This window comes from Bos grunniens, chromosome X (assembly GCF_055505025.1).
Source record: "Bos grunniens cultivar Pamir isolate PY7600 chromosome X, Bosgru_T2T1.0, whole genome shotgun sequence".
NCBI classification, from domain to species: Eukaryota; Metazoa; Chordata; class Mammalia; order Artiodactyla; family Bovidae; genus Bos; species Bos grunniens.
In genome coordinates this window covers 109153926-109168554 of record NC_141194.1, presented here as the reverse complement: position 1 = coordinate 109168554, position 14629 = coordinate 109153926, and the positions used below count along the sequence as shown (strand labels likewise).

At 39.3% G+C, this 14629-nt stretch overlaps 1 pseudogene; it reads left to right on the top strand.

Moving 5' to 3' along the window:
- The first annotated feature begins 2329 nt into the window (after window positions 1-2329).
- On the top strand, window positions 2330-3068 carry LOC147341140 (nudC domain-containing protein 2 pseudogene; annotated as a pseudogene).
- The last annotated feature ends 11561 nt before the right edge of the window (window positions 3069-14629 follow it).

The following is a 14629-nucleotide window of genomic DNA, read 5'->3' as shown; positions in this document are numbered from 1 at the left end:
TTGCTGCACAGATGAAGAACTGGGGCCCCAGGGTTTGGGCATCTTCCCAGAATCACATGCTATTAAGGACCAGGGTGGGGTCAGGGTGCCATAACAGAATATCATAGATTGTGTGTAGCTGAAGCAACAGATGTTTATTTCTCATAGCTCTGGAGCCTGGGAAGCCAGAGATCAAGATGGCTTGATGGTTGGTACCTTGTGTGAACTCTCTACCTGGCTTGTGCATGGCCACCTTCTCACTATGCCCTCACATGTCAGGAGGGAGAGAGAGAGAGGGAGAGAAGTAGGTTCTGTGGTGTCACTTTGCAGCTCTGATCTCATATTGAGGGCCCTACCCTCATAACCTCATCTAAACCTCATTATGTCCCAAAGGCTCCATCCCCAGACACATCACATTGGGGATTAAGCTTCAACATATGAATTTTAGGGGGACACTATTGAGTCCATAGCATCTCCCTTGTAGATGAGGAAAGACCATGAAACAAACATCTACTAAGGCTGAATTCCTAAAACTTTAGAATATTCCTACTAGGTGAAAAATGCTTCCTTAATGGACACGCCAGCTTCAATTTAAAAAGAGCAAGTAACCATCCTTCTTCTGTCTCTTGTCTGATACATGCCTCACAGGAAATCCCTGATTTTCAGAGTGCCTAATGGCGCCTGTGCAGGTGCTCAGGCAAGTTCAGCCACGTGGAGGGTAACAGAGACTTGGGCTGAGATTGTTCTTGCATCAAAAGAAAAGAGAACATTCTTGCTTAATGAGATTATAGACAGAAATTGCCATAAGTCAATGTGCAGGCCTGACCCTGCCTCCTCCCATCCCTAGCAGCCTTCTTGGGCACCATCAGAGTTTAGTACACAGTAGGTACTGGTATAGCTGTCTTTAGATTCCTCTCTGGTGCAAAAAAACCTCTCTACTTTCTGGGGTCCAAGGGCTTAGGCTGAGTGGGCAGGTACCTGGTGGGCCAGCCCATGATCTTTTCAGAGGGTGAAGCACTTGGCACCATGGCACCTGGAAGAACCTCTTGTAGTGAGGGTACAGCTTCAGGAGGGCATAGGGTCATTTGCTGGCTTGGCACTCTGTGGGCTTTTTCACATCTGGCAGCCTGGGAGGCAGTCAAACAAAATCCCAAGGTTGAAAGATACAAGATCAACACATAAAATTTACTGTATTTACATACAACTACAATTTTAAAAATTAGAAACCAAAAATTTTAAACACCATTTTCTGATGAGTTATGATGAGTGTTATTTACTCTGATTTCTTTATTTTAATTAATTAATTTATTTTAATTGAAGGCTAATTACTTTACAATATTGTAATGGTTTTTGCCATACATCAACATGAATCAGCCATGGGTGTACATGTGTCCCCGATCCTGAACACCCGCTCTTACCTCCCTCCCCATCCCATCCCTCAGGGTCATCCCAGTGCACCGGCCCTGAGCACCCTGTCTCATGCATCGAACCTGGACTGGAGATCTATTTCACATATAGTAATATACATGTTTCAATGCTATTCTCTCAACTCATCCCACCCTTGCCTTCTCCCACAGAGTCCAAAAGTCTGTTCTTTGATTTGTGTCTCTTTTGCTGTCTCCCATATAGCATCATTGTTGCCATCTTTCTAAATTCCATATATATGCATTAGTATACTGTATTGGTGTTTTTCTTTCTGACTTACTTCGCTCTGTATAATAGGCTCCAGTTTCATCCACCTCATTAGAACTGATTCAAATGCTCTGATTTCTGTGATGAGTATATGTTGCTTCTATAGTGATCAAATAGATTCTTAAGTTATTATAAAATATTTAAGTTTTAGAAGGCTTTCCTTTCAGCTGAAAAGTTATGTGCCCAGAGATATCCACCAAGTTTCATTTCATATGTAACAAGAAATCTTACAAATTATCTCCATTAATATATTAATTTCCTCTTCAGAAAAAACTTACCATTTTCCAAAATTGCAATATTTAGGTATAAATCTAACAAGACATGCACAAGATCTATGTGTTGAAAGCTACAAAATGCTAATGAAAGAAATCGAGACCTAAATAAATAGTAAATAAATAGAGATAAGTATCATAGACTGGTCAACTCAATGTAGTGATGATGTCTGTTTTCACTAAATTGATCCATACATTTAAAACAATGTCAATTAAAATTCCATCAGAATTTCTTTTGTAGATATAAACAAGCTAATTCAAAAAGTTTATGGAAGGACAAAAAACAAATTAATGGAAGGGCAAAAGAACAAGAATAGCTAAAACAATTATGAAAAAGTAGAATAGCTGCTTGCTCAGTGCCACCATGGCCAGGAATCAACTAGAGTATGTCAGCCCCATTTGAGGCTTGCAGTGGGGTGGTTCCATGTGGAACCCAGTGGAGCCAATGGTACAAGACCTCAAAGGAGGTGTTCACTGAAGTTCAAGCACCACTAGACACTCACACCCAGGATATCCAGTGTGGCCTGAAGAGCAAGCATGTGGCACTGGCCATGGGTGGCCACAAGATCCTCAAGGTAGTGGCAGGGCAAACTCTTTGACTCTACAATAGCTGATGAGGGAACATGGACTCTGGAGGATAGAAAAATGATCCATATTGTTTTTACAAAGATGAGGAGAGATGCAAAAAATTGTTGGACTTATCTTCTAGAATATGAATATACAGCTCACCCTTGGGTTCAAGACCAAATGCAGAGAAAACTTACATTAGGGAGATTCCAGAAAGAAAATCCTGGTTTTGACTTCAGCGGAGCAGAAATCTCAGGAAACTACACTAAAGGTGGACCAGATTTCTCAAATCATGAGAAATAACTGATCTTCTTGCTGCATTTTGTGGATCCTAGCAGATGTTGCCAACGTAATCAGAGGAACTGATTATGTGGTGGAAGGAAAATGTGGATGCTTAGTTAACAAATTGCAAAATACATTTAAATATGGTTCTAAAAATTGCATTCAAATATGATTTACATAGGAAACATCTTAAATACTGTGGGAACTATTCTATTGATACATGGCAACTTTTCTTTTGGACTTGTTTTTGCTCAGCATGATGTTTGATATGCTGCATTTTACTAATTTCATATTTAACCTGTATTTTTAATATGAAAAGTTTTAAGGTATAGATCATGTAAAATGACAGGGTGCTTTCAGGGAAAATTAAGTTTTTCTTTCAATAATTGTGATGCAGGAATTATGTTCAATAAACTTTTCTAAATAGGAAAAAAAAAGTAGAATAAAATTCTACTTTCTTAAAATACCTGATTCTAAGAAAAGGTTGTAGTAATCAATGTATACCTATGGAGATTCTTGCTGATGTTTGACAGAAAACAACAGAATTCTGTAAAGCTATTATCCTTCCATTAAAAGATAAATAAAATTTTTTAAAAAATATTCTGTGTTATGTTGAGGTATGTTCCTTCTATTCCTGCTTTCAGGAGAGTTCTTATCATAAATGGATGTTGAATTTTGTCAAAGGCTTTCTCTGCATCTATTGAGATAATCATATGGTTTTTATTTTTCAATTTGTTAATGTGGTGTATAACATTGATTGATTTGCGGATATTGAAGAATCCTTGCATCCCTGGGATAAAGCCCACTTGGTCATGGTGTATGATCTTTTTAATGTGTTGTTGGATTCTGATTGCTAGAATTTTGTTAAGGATTTTTGCATCTATGTTCATCAGTGATATTGGCCTGTAGTTTTCTTTTTTTGTGGGATCTTTGTCAGGTTTTGGTATTAGGGTGATGGTGGCCTCGTAGAATGAGTTTGGAAGTTTACCTTCCTCTGCAATTTTCTGGAAGAGTTTGAGCAGGATAGGTGTTAGCTCTTCTCTAAATTTTTCGTAGAATTCAGCTGTGAACCAACCTAGACAGCATATTCAAAAGCAGAGACATTACTTTGCCAACAAAGCTTCGTCTAGTCAAGGCTATGGTTTTTCCTGTGGTCATGTATGGATGTGAGAGTTGGACTGTGAAGAAGGCTGAGCACCGAAGAATTGATGCTTTTGAACTGTGGTGTTGGAGAAGACTCTTGAGACTCCCTTGGACTGTAAGGAGATCCAACTAGTCCATTCTGAAGGAGATCAGCCCTGGGATTTCTTTGGAAGGAATGATGCTAAAGCTGAAACTCCAGTACTTTGGCCACCTCATGCAAAGAGTTGACTCATTGGAAAAGACTCTGATGCTGGGAGGGATTGGGGGCAGGAGGAGAAGGGGACGACAGAGGATGAGATGGCTGAATGACATCACTGACTCGATGGACGTGAGTCTGAGTGAACTCCGGAAGTTGGTGATGGACAGGGAGGCCCGGCGTGCTGCGATTCATGGGGTCGCAAAGAATCGGACACGACTCAGCGACTGATCTGATCTGAATAAAGAATTGGGTTTATATTTTATTTTAATCTCATTCATTACGCACTGTCAACTTCTTAAACCATAATACAAAATAAGAGATTTAAATGAATTTTAATTATGGAAGCAATACTGACATTACACCTTCTTTAGTAAAGAAATCAAAATGCTGTTTACCACCGATATCCCCTCTGGCCATATCTCTCTTTGTTGCTGACAAGTAAATCTTTCCTCCACACTTTTCCATGTGAATTTATAAGTAGAGGTTCTGATAACAACTGCACAATGTTCAGTGGACATTATTTTTGTTTTTTTTTAAACATACAGGTATTATACTTTGATTATCCCTGTGTACTTTATTACGTTTTTATTCAAAATATAAATATATCTTAGTCATTTATATCACAGTAGATGTGCCACATGTATTTAACATTAAAATTTCTTCCTAGTTTTCCTTATAAAAACATAACATATCTTATTTCTATTCTATTTTCAAATATTTAGGTCATTTCTATTTTTTTTTAATGGAGACAAATCTGCAATGAATGTCTTTGTGTAGTTTCAGGGGAAGTTGCTCTGGGTTGCACATCAAAATTTTTATTTTGCACAAACTTTATTTTTATGAAGTTGATGAGTGGAGATAGTATCTCATTGTTTATTCTGCATTACTCTGATTTTAAGGAGATTGTGTATTTTCATACACATCTGATTGGCTACTAATACCTTCCTTTCTATGCATTGCCTAGTGAAATGCATTGTTCTTTTAGAAAACTGGGCTATATATCTTGAAATTATTGACTTATAGGATTGACATTTATCTAATTTTGTCACTGTTTTGCTTCTAATTTATTTGTTTTTAATTGGAAGATATTTTCTTTACAATATTGCATTGGTTTTTGCCATACATCACCATGAATTAGGCATAGAGACAGAGGTCATTTTGCATTTTTTAAAATATTTTTTCCATGTGGGATTTTATCATGCAGAAAATTTAAATGTACTATATGATTCTTTATGAATCTGCTTCAGTACTTTGCTTTATAAATTTCCTATACTATGATAGAAATTCTTTCTAATTATTTTTCAAACACTTTTTCTAATTTTGCTTGATACATTTATACTTTTCAATTATCTGGAATATAATCTTTTTATGTGCCCTATGAGGTGCTTTTTTTCCCTCCAGAGAGTAATTCAAAGTCCTCACACCCAGTTACTGAAAAGTCCATTATTTTACATCAACTTGAAATTTCAATACAGCATAGACTAAATTTCAACATATTTATATGTTTACTTATTGACTATTTTCACGTGAAGCAATTTGTCTTTAACAATTACTCTTTAATTGCCATAGTTTTATAATATGCTTCAATTCTGAAAGTTATGCCTTTCTTTTGTGTACTTTCTTTTAAAAAGTTAGGTTAACTATGTTGGTTATTAACTGTTTCTGAACTTCGATGACCCAGAGGGATGGTACAGGGAGGGAGGAGGGAGGAGGGTTCAGGATGGGGAACACGTGTATACCTGTGGTGGATTCATGTTGATATATGGCAAAACCAATACAATATTGTAAAGTTAAAAATAAAATAAAATAAATTAAAAAAAATATTCTGTGTTATTGATTAAAGGGTAGACACACTAATCAGTGGAGCTGATTAGCGAGTCCAGAAATAAACTTCACTGGGCAATGAAGAATTTGGGAAACAAGAAACGGGATCATAACTTATGTTAAGAATGTAGAGGTTAAGGTGATATTTGTTGGCGGTGCTGGAAACCCAGACAGTAAGTTTAGAAGTTAGTGTATTGGACAGAATGGGGTCCACACAGATAGGTGTCTGTGCAGGAGCATAAGGTCCATGTCTGAAGAAGGGTCTTCCAGGACAGAGCCTTCCCAGCTGTGGTCAGGAAGTCTTCGGAGTGCTGTGGCTGAGTGTCAGAGTCAACTTCTGTGAGGGGGTAGGCAGAACTCTGGGATTACAGTCCTCACTTCCACCAGAGTGTTCAGCCTTGTTTATATTTGTGAAGTGGATTTCTGTGGAAGGCTTAACTTGGAATAAGAGGTTCCACATCTAAAATTTTGACAGCCACTATCCACTAGATAAATGATACATCATATCATAGAATTCCAGCCTTCAAGTACCTGAGCCCAAGGTTGTCTTCAGGTCTCTGATCTATTTATCCTGAACAACTTTTTTTACCAAAGATCTGCCAACTGCCTAAAACTCACACATTAGGCTTGAGGAGATAAGTTCCTGCATATTGGGGGATGTGGTGAGAGGTTGTAAGCTCAGTCTTGGCAATGACTATCAAGAGCAAAGTCTTAAAAGTGTCCTGACATAACAAGTATAAGATGGAAATGTCATTATTATAACTGTATAGTGTATTCCATGGGGTCACAAAGAGTCAGACATGACTGAGAGGCTGAACAACAACAATACATGAGCCACAAATACATAGAAAAAATAATTTAAATACAAGAAAACTTTCTCCCATTTAAGTCTTTCCTAAATTTAATCTTAGTGCACCTTTAGTTTCCAGCTGTGTTTGCAGAAGAGGAGATGGCATCTTATAGCATGTAAGCCACTATCTAAGCAACAGTCTTTTTTTAAAAAAAAAATTCTTTTCTGTTATGGTTTATCACAGGATATTGAATATACTTCCCTGCGCTCTACAGTAGGACCTTTTTGTTATCCATCCTACATGTAATAGTTTGCATCTGCTAATCCCAAACTCCCAATCAACTCCTCCCCTATCCCCTTCACCCTTTGGAACCACAGGTCTGTTCTCTATGTTCACAAGACTATTTTTGATTTGTATTTTTCTGAGAGTTCCAGAAAAACACCTATTTCTGCTTTATTAAGTACCCCAAAGCTTTTCACTGTGTGGATCACAACAAACTGGAAAATTCTTCAAGAGATGTGAATCCCAGACCACCTTTCTTGCCTCCTGAAAAACCTGTATGCAGATCAAGAAGCAATAGTTAAAAACAGACATGGAACAACAGACTGCTTACAAGTCGGGAAAGGAGTACATCAAGGCAGTATATTGTCACCCTGCTTATTTAACTTCTATGCAAAGTACATCATGCAAAATGCTGGGCTGGATGAAGCACAAGTTGGAATCAAGATTTCTGGGAGAAATATCAATAACCTCAGATATGCAGATGACACCACCCTTATGGCAGAAAGCAAAGGAGAACTAAAGAGCCTCTTGATGAAGGTAAAAGACAAGAGTGAAAAAATTGGCTTAAGACTTAACATTCAAAAAACGAAGATCGTGGCATCTGGTCCCATCACTTCATGGCAAATAGATGGGGAAACAGTGGAAACAGTGGCTTTGGGGGGCTCCAGAATCAGTGCAGATGGTGACTGCAGCCATGAAATTAAAAGATGCTTGCTCCTTGGAAGAAAAAATATGACCAACCTAGACAGCATATTAGAAAGCAGAGGCATTATTTTGCCAACAAAGGCCTGTCTAGTCAAAGCTATGGCTTTTCCAGTATGGATGTGGGAGTTGGACTATAAAGAAAGCTGAGTGCTGAAGCATTGATTCTTTTGAACTGTGGTGTTGGAGAAGACTCTTGAGAGTCCCTTGGATGGCAAGGAGATCCAACCAGTCCATCCTAAAGGAAAGCAGTCCTGAATGTTCATTGGAAGGACTGATGCCATAGCTGAAGCTCTAATACTTTGGCCACCTGATGTGAAAAACTGACTCATTTGAAAAGATCCTGATGCTGGGAAAAATTGAAGGCAGAAGGAGAAAGGGACCATAGAGGATGAACGGGTTGGATGGCATCACTGACTCGATGGACATGAGTTTGAGCAAGCTCTGGGAGTTGGTGATAGACAAGAAGGCCTGGGGTGCTGCAATCCATGGGGTTGCAGTCGGACACGACTGAGTGACTGAACTGAACTGAATAATTAGCAATGTAGAGCATCTTTTCACATAAGCAACAATCTTTTTAACTTAAACCTATGGTCTCCAATGATCCCTGTTAATGCAGCCTAACATGATGTCCAGCCCAGGCCCCTCTGCTGATAGGCATGTTTCCTACTGCCCACTGGACAGACCCACATGGTCACCTGGCAGAAGCTCAAGGTCGACATAGCCCACATCCTTTACACCTTTCCTCATCAACTAAGAACCACCTCTTCCTCAGTCTCAACTGAGAGTAATATCTTCTACCTAGTAAGAAAACTCAGAATTCAAGGTCATTATAGACTCTTCTCACCATGTCATGGTTTGTAACTCCCTGAAACTCTCTCCCAGAGATTAAATTGCCAACACCCATTGGATCATCGAAAAAGCCCGAGAGTTCCAGAAAAACATCTACTTCTGCTTTATTGACTATGTCAAAGCCTTTGACTGTGCGGATCACAACAAACTGTGGAAAATTCTTCAAGAGATGGGAATACCAGATCACCTGACCTGCCTCTTGAGAAGTCTGTATGTAGGTCAAGAAGCAACAGTTAGAACCAGACATGGAACTACAGACTGGTTCCAAGTCAGGAAAGGAGTACATCAAGGCTGTATATTGTCACCCTGCTTATTTAACTTACATGCAGAGCACATCATGAGAAACGCTGGACTGGATGAAGCACAAGCTGGAATCAAGATTGGCAGGAGAAATATCAATAACCTCAGATATGCAGATGACACCACCATTATGGTAGAAAGTGAAGAAGAACTAAAGAGCCTCTTGATGAAAGTGAGAGGAGAGTGAAAAGGTTGGCTTAAAACCTAACCCAAATCAACCTTAAAACCCAGAAAAAAAAAGATCATGGCATCTGGTCCCATCACTTCATGGCAAATAGATGGGGAAACAGGGGAAACAGTGGCAGATTTTATTTTTTGAGCTCCAAAATCACTGCAGATGGTGACTGCAGCCATGAAATTAAAAGATGCTTGCTCCTTGGAAGAAAAGTTATGCCCAACCTAGACAGCTTATTAAAAAGCAGAGACATTACCTTGCCAACAAAGGTCCATCTAGTCAAAGCGATGGTTTTTCCAGTAGTCACATATGAATGTGAGAGTTGGGCTATAAAGAAAGCTGAGCACCAAAGAATTGATACTTTTGAGCTGTGGTGTTGGAGAAGAGTTTTGAGAGTCCCTTGGACTGCAAGGAGATCCAACCAGTCCATTCTAAAGGAAAGCAGTCTTGAATATTCATTGCAAGGACTGATGCTGAAGCTGAAACTCCAATACTTTGGCCACCTGATGTGAAGAACTGACTCATTTGAAAAGACCCTGATGCTGGGAAAGATTGAAGGCAGGAGGAGAAGGGGATGACAGAGGATGAAATGGTTGGATGGCATCACCGACTCAATGGACATGAGTTTGAGTAAATACCAGGAGTTGGTGATGAACAGGTAGGCCTGGGGTGCTGCAGTCCATGGGGTCGCAAAGAGTCGGACACAACTGAAGGACTGAACTAAACTGAAAACCCTCTCACACTGTTGTCCCACCCAGACTGAATTAAGTTCACGTTTTTCTTTGGTTCACTTGGTGTTCTTTCTCAGCATGTATTCAATAATATTTGATGGATGAATGAATGAATGAATCAAATCACTGATTCAAAATGTGGAGACTGTATCCTCTCTTGCCTGGACCTTCTGCCTCAATGGAAGAAACACCAAGTGCTACAACTGATCACATAGCTCATAATCCCTATGGGAAACTCACCAAGAGTGCACACATTATGGTTGTGTCTTTTCCAGGTCCAAGCACCATCTTAGAATTGGGTATGCTCTCAACTGATTGATCCATGGTGCTTCCTACATCAGGCTCCACACATCTCTCATCATTCTAGATCCACCATAGTCACAGCCTCAACTCTAGTCACATTCCAGGTGAAATAGTGAAAAGAAAAAAATGAGAAGAGAGAAGAGAAAGAAAGAGTAGATCTGATCACTAAGCTGAATATAAAGATTGCAGAAATAGATCAGCCATATAGAAACATTGAAGAAGGAAAGAAAGGAGAAGCAATCCTTTTGTGTCAGAGAGACATCCTGGAGCTAATACTCTGTTCTGTTATTTCAAACACAGAAATATGATTTAGTAGTGTTCCGGAGAGTTACTAAGGGGAAAGTGAGGATCTCTGACAAAAGCAGAGAGACAGCATGTAAGTCAAAACTGAATAGTCAGCCCATATCTGGTTTCCTGAAGAGGACAGCTCCCCAAGTTGTGGAGAAGACTATGTTGGACCACATTATCCCACAGAGCACCAACACCTACCTAAGGCCCTATGTGTTTCCTTAGGACAATCTACCCTGTGGCAAGACTTCAGGCATTAATGAATAAGTTTCTCCACACCCTCTACCCACATCACTTGCTAAGGCCTCCTCTCTCCTTCATTCCAATAGCTGGACATGAGTCACCTTCTAAATAATGAAAAATAAAGACTGAAAATACAAGACAGACTTGTTTTTAGTCACTAAGTCTTTGTGACCTGATGGACTGTAGCCCACCAGGCTCATCTGTCCATGTGATTTCCCAGGCAAGAATACTGGACTGGGTTGTCATTTCCTTCTCCAGGGGATCTTCCTGATCCAGCGATTGAACCCGTATCTCCTGCATCTCCTGCATTGGCAGGTGGTTTCCTTACCACTGAGCTACCTGGGAAGCCCACAAGACAGATTAGTATCCTTATTAGTGGATAAAATATCCTTACTAGTGGAAAAAATAGTGACCCTCCATCCAAGCAATGATTTAAATGCATGCTTCCCACGTTGAATATAGACACTCAGCAGCACTGAGAAGAGTGGGCAAGGAGAAGATTAAGAAATCAAGAAGGTGCATAGCCCCAGGTTTGTGTGGAATGGCAATTGCCTCAACACTCTTCAACTCATTCTTGTGTGACAGCCTTCCTCTAACTGCTTCCAGATCTGTCATCCTAACTGCCTAGGGCTCGTAAAGCAATCTCCAGACGATGAATCTGACATTTTGAAGAATGATGGGAGTTGAGGGGAAAGTCTGGCCTTGATTACAATAAACTACAAAGAACCAATTGAAATCACTCCCCGAAAAAATAGTAGACCTGTTTGTTTGTTTGTTTTTAAATAGAAGGGAGGAAGTTATGAAGGAATAGAAGAAGAGGAAAAGACATGGAAGAGAGGAGGAAGGGAAGGAGATAGAGAAGGAAGATAATTTTTTTATTTATGAAGCAAATAATTGAAATAGCTGTTTTGAGGGAGGAGTGAGCAGAAAGGAGGAGGAAGCAAAAGATAGTAAGAAGGTTAAGGAAAAGTTGTCCAGTGGTAAGAGCCTTGGACAAGGGGTTAGGAGATTCAAATTCTAGTCACTGTTCTGCCACTGACTTACTAATTTGCAAGTGCCATCCCTTCTCAAGGTCTCAGTTTCTTCATCTGTGCAGTGGGGATGTGTGGGGACTTAGAGCTGCCACCGAAGACACTGCCTGCTTGGTTTTCACAGAAGAAAGGCAGATCTCACAGAATTAGGCTGTCAATAGGGATTTATGTTTTGTTTAATTAAATTAGTAATGGATTCAGTAAATACAGATGTCAGTCGTTTGCGAAAATTTCTAATACTTCCAAACATTCAACTTAATAAATCACATCACTTTGCTCATAAGCTGTAACTTCCTTTTCCAAAAAACATCTTTATTAAGATAAAATTCACATACCATGAAATTCACCCACTTAAAGTGTACAAAGTTGCAAAAACAGTACAGAAATGTTCTGGGTAGGTTTCATCCAGTTGCACCCAGGAGTTACTATAATACCATATCAACTGATGTTGATACAATGTTTTAGTATAGTTCTGTCAGTCTTTTATGAGTGTAGACAAGATATACAAACATTCTGTCATCACCTCTATAATCACCTCTACACTCACAATTCCAGCCCATGGAAACCAATTGTCTCTTCTCCAACAGTATAACATTGTTATTTCAAGAAAACTACATATGTGCAATCATACTGCATAATACTCTTGGATACTGGATGTTTTCACTATGAATGATGCCCTTTAAACCATACCAATTAATGCATGTATGAAGACTTTGTTCATTTTTATTGCTGAGTACTAATCCATGTGAAATGAGTGCAATTGTACAGTACTTTGAATATTCTTTGGCATTGCCTTTCTTTGGGATTGGAATGAAAACTGACCCTTTCCAGTCCTGTGGCCACTGCTGAGTTTTCCAAATTTGCTGGCATATTGAGGGCAGCACCTTCACAGCATCATTTTTTAGGATTTGAAATAGATCAGCTGGAATTCCATCACCTCCACTAGCTTTGTTCGTAGTGATGCTTCCTAAAACCCACTTGACTTTGCACTCCAGGATGTCTGGCTATAGGTAATTAATCACACCATCAAGGTTATCTGGGCCATGAAGATCTTTTTTGTGTAGTTCTTCTGTATATTCTTGGCACCTCTTCTTAATCTCTTTTGCTTCTGTTAGGTCCATACAATTTCTGTCCTTTATTGTGCCCATCTTTACATGCAATATTCCCTTGGTAGCTCTAATTTCCTTGAAGAGAACTCTAGTCTTTCCTATTCTATTGTTTTCCATATTTCTTTGCACTGATCACTTAGGAAGGCATTCTTATCTCTTGCTATTCTTTGAAACTCTGCATTCAGATAGGTATATCTTTCCTTTTCTCCTTTACCTTTCACTTCTCTTCTTTTCTCAGCTATTTGTAAGGCCTCTTCAGGCAACCTTTTTGCATTTCTTTTTCTTGGGGATGGTTTTGATCACTGCCTCCTGTACAATGTTACAAACCTCTGCCCATAGTTCTTCAGGGACTCTATCAGATCTAATCCCTTGAATCTATTTGTCACTTTCACTGTGTAATCATAAGGGATTTAATTTAGATCCTACCTGAATGGCTTCAACAGTACATAAACCAAGAACTTCCAGATGTTCAAGTTGGATTTAGAAAAGGCAGAGAAAACAGAAATCAAATTGCCAACATCCATTGGATTATCAAAAAATCAAGAGAATTCCAGAAAAACATTTACTTCTTCTTCATTGACTACACTAAAGGCTTTGACTGTGTAGATCACAGCAAACTGTGGAAAATTCTTAAGGAGATGGGAGTAAAAGACCACCTTAGCTGCCTCCTGAGAAACCTGTTTGCAGGTCAAGAAGCAACAGTTAGAACTGGACATGAAACCACAGACTGGTTCCAAATCAGGAAAGGAGTATGTCAAGGCTGTATATTGCCACCCTGCTTACTTAACTTCTATGCAGAATACCTCATGCAAAATGTCAGGCTGGATGATGTACAAGCTGGAATCAAGATTGCCAGGAGAAACACCAATAACCTCAGAAATGCAGATGACACCACCCTACAGAAGAAAGCAAAGAGGAGCTTAGGAGCCTCTTAATGAAATTGAAAGAGTAAAGTGAAAAAGTTGGCTTAAAACTCAATACTCAAAAAACGAATATCATGGCATATCCAGGCCCATCACTTCATGGCAGATAGATACGGAAACAGTGGACAGAATGACAGACTTTATTTTCTTGGGCTCCAAAATCACTGCAGATGGTGACTGCAGCCATGAAATTAAAAGATTCTTGCTCCTTGGAAGAAAAGCATCTGGAAGTTCATGGTTTATGTATTGCTGAAGCCTGGCTTGGAGAATTTTAAGCATCATTTTACTAGCGTGTGAGATGAGTGCAATTGTGCGGTAGTTTGAACATTCTTTGGCATTGCCTTTCTTTGGGATTGGAATGAAAACTGACCTTTTCCAGTCCTGTGGCCACTGCTGAGTTTTCCAAATGTGCTGGAATATTGAGTGTCACAGCATCATCTTTCAGGATTTGGAATAGCTCAACTGGAATTCCATCACCTCCACTAGCTTTGTTCGTAGTGATGCTTTCTAAGGCCCACTTGACTTCACATTCCAGGATATCTGGCTCTAGGTGAGTGATCACACTATCATGATTATCTGGGTTGTGAAGATCTTTTTTGTACAGTTCTTCTGTGTATTCTTGCCACCTCTTCTTAATATATTCTGTTTCTGTTAGGTCCATACCATTTCTGTCCTGTATTGAGCCCATTTTTGCATGAAATGTTCCCGTGGTATCTCTAATTTTCTTGAAGAGATCACTAGTCTTTCCCATTCTATTGTTTTCCTCTATTTTGTTGCATTGATCTCTGAGGAAGGCTTTCTTATCTCTCCTTCCTATTCTTTGGAACTTTGCATTCAAATGGGTATATCTTTCCTTTTCTCATTTGCTTTTCACTTCCCCTCTTTTCATAGCTATTTGTAAGGCCTCCTCAGACAGCCGTTTTGCTTTTTTGCATTTCTTT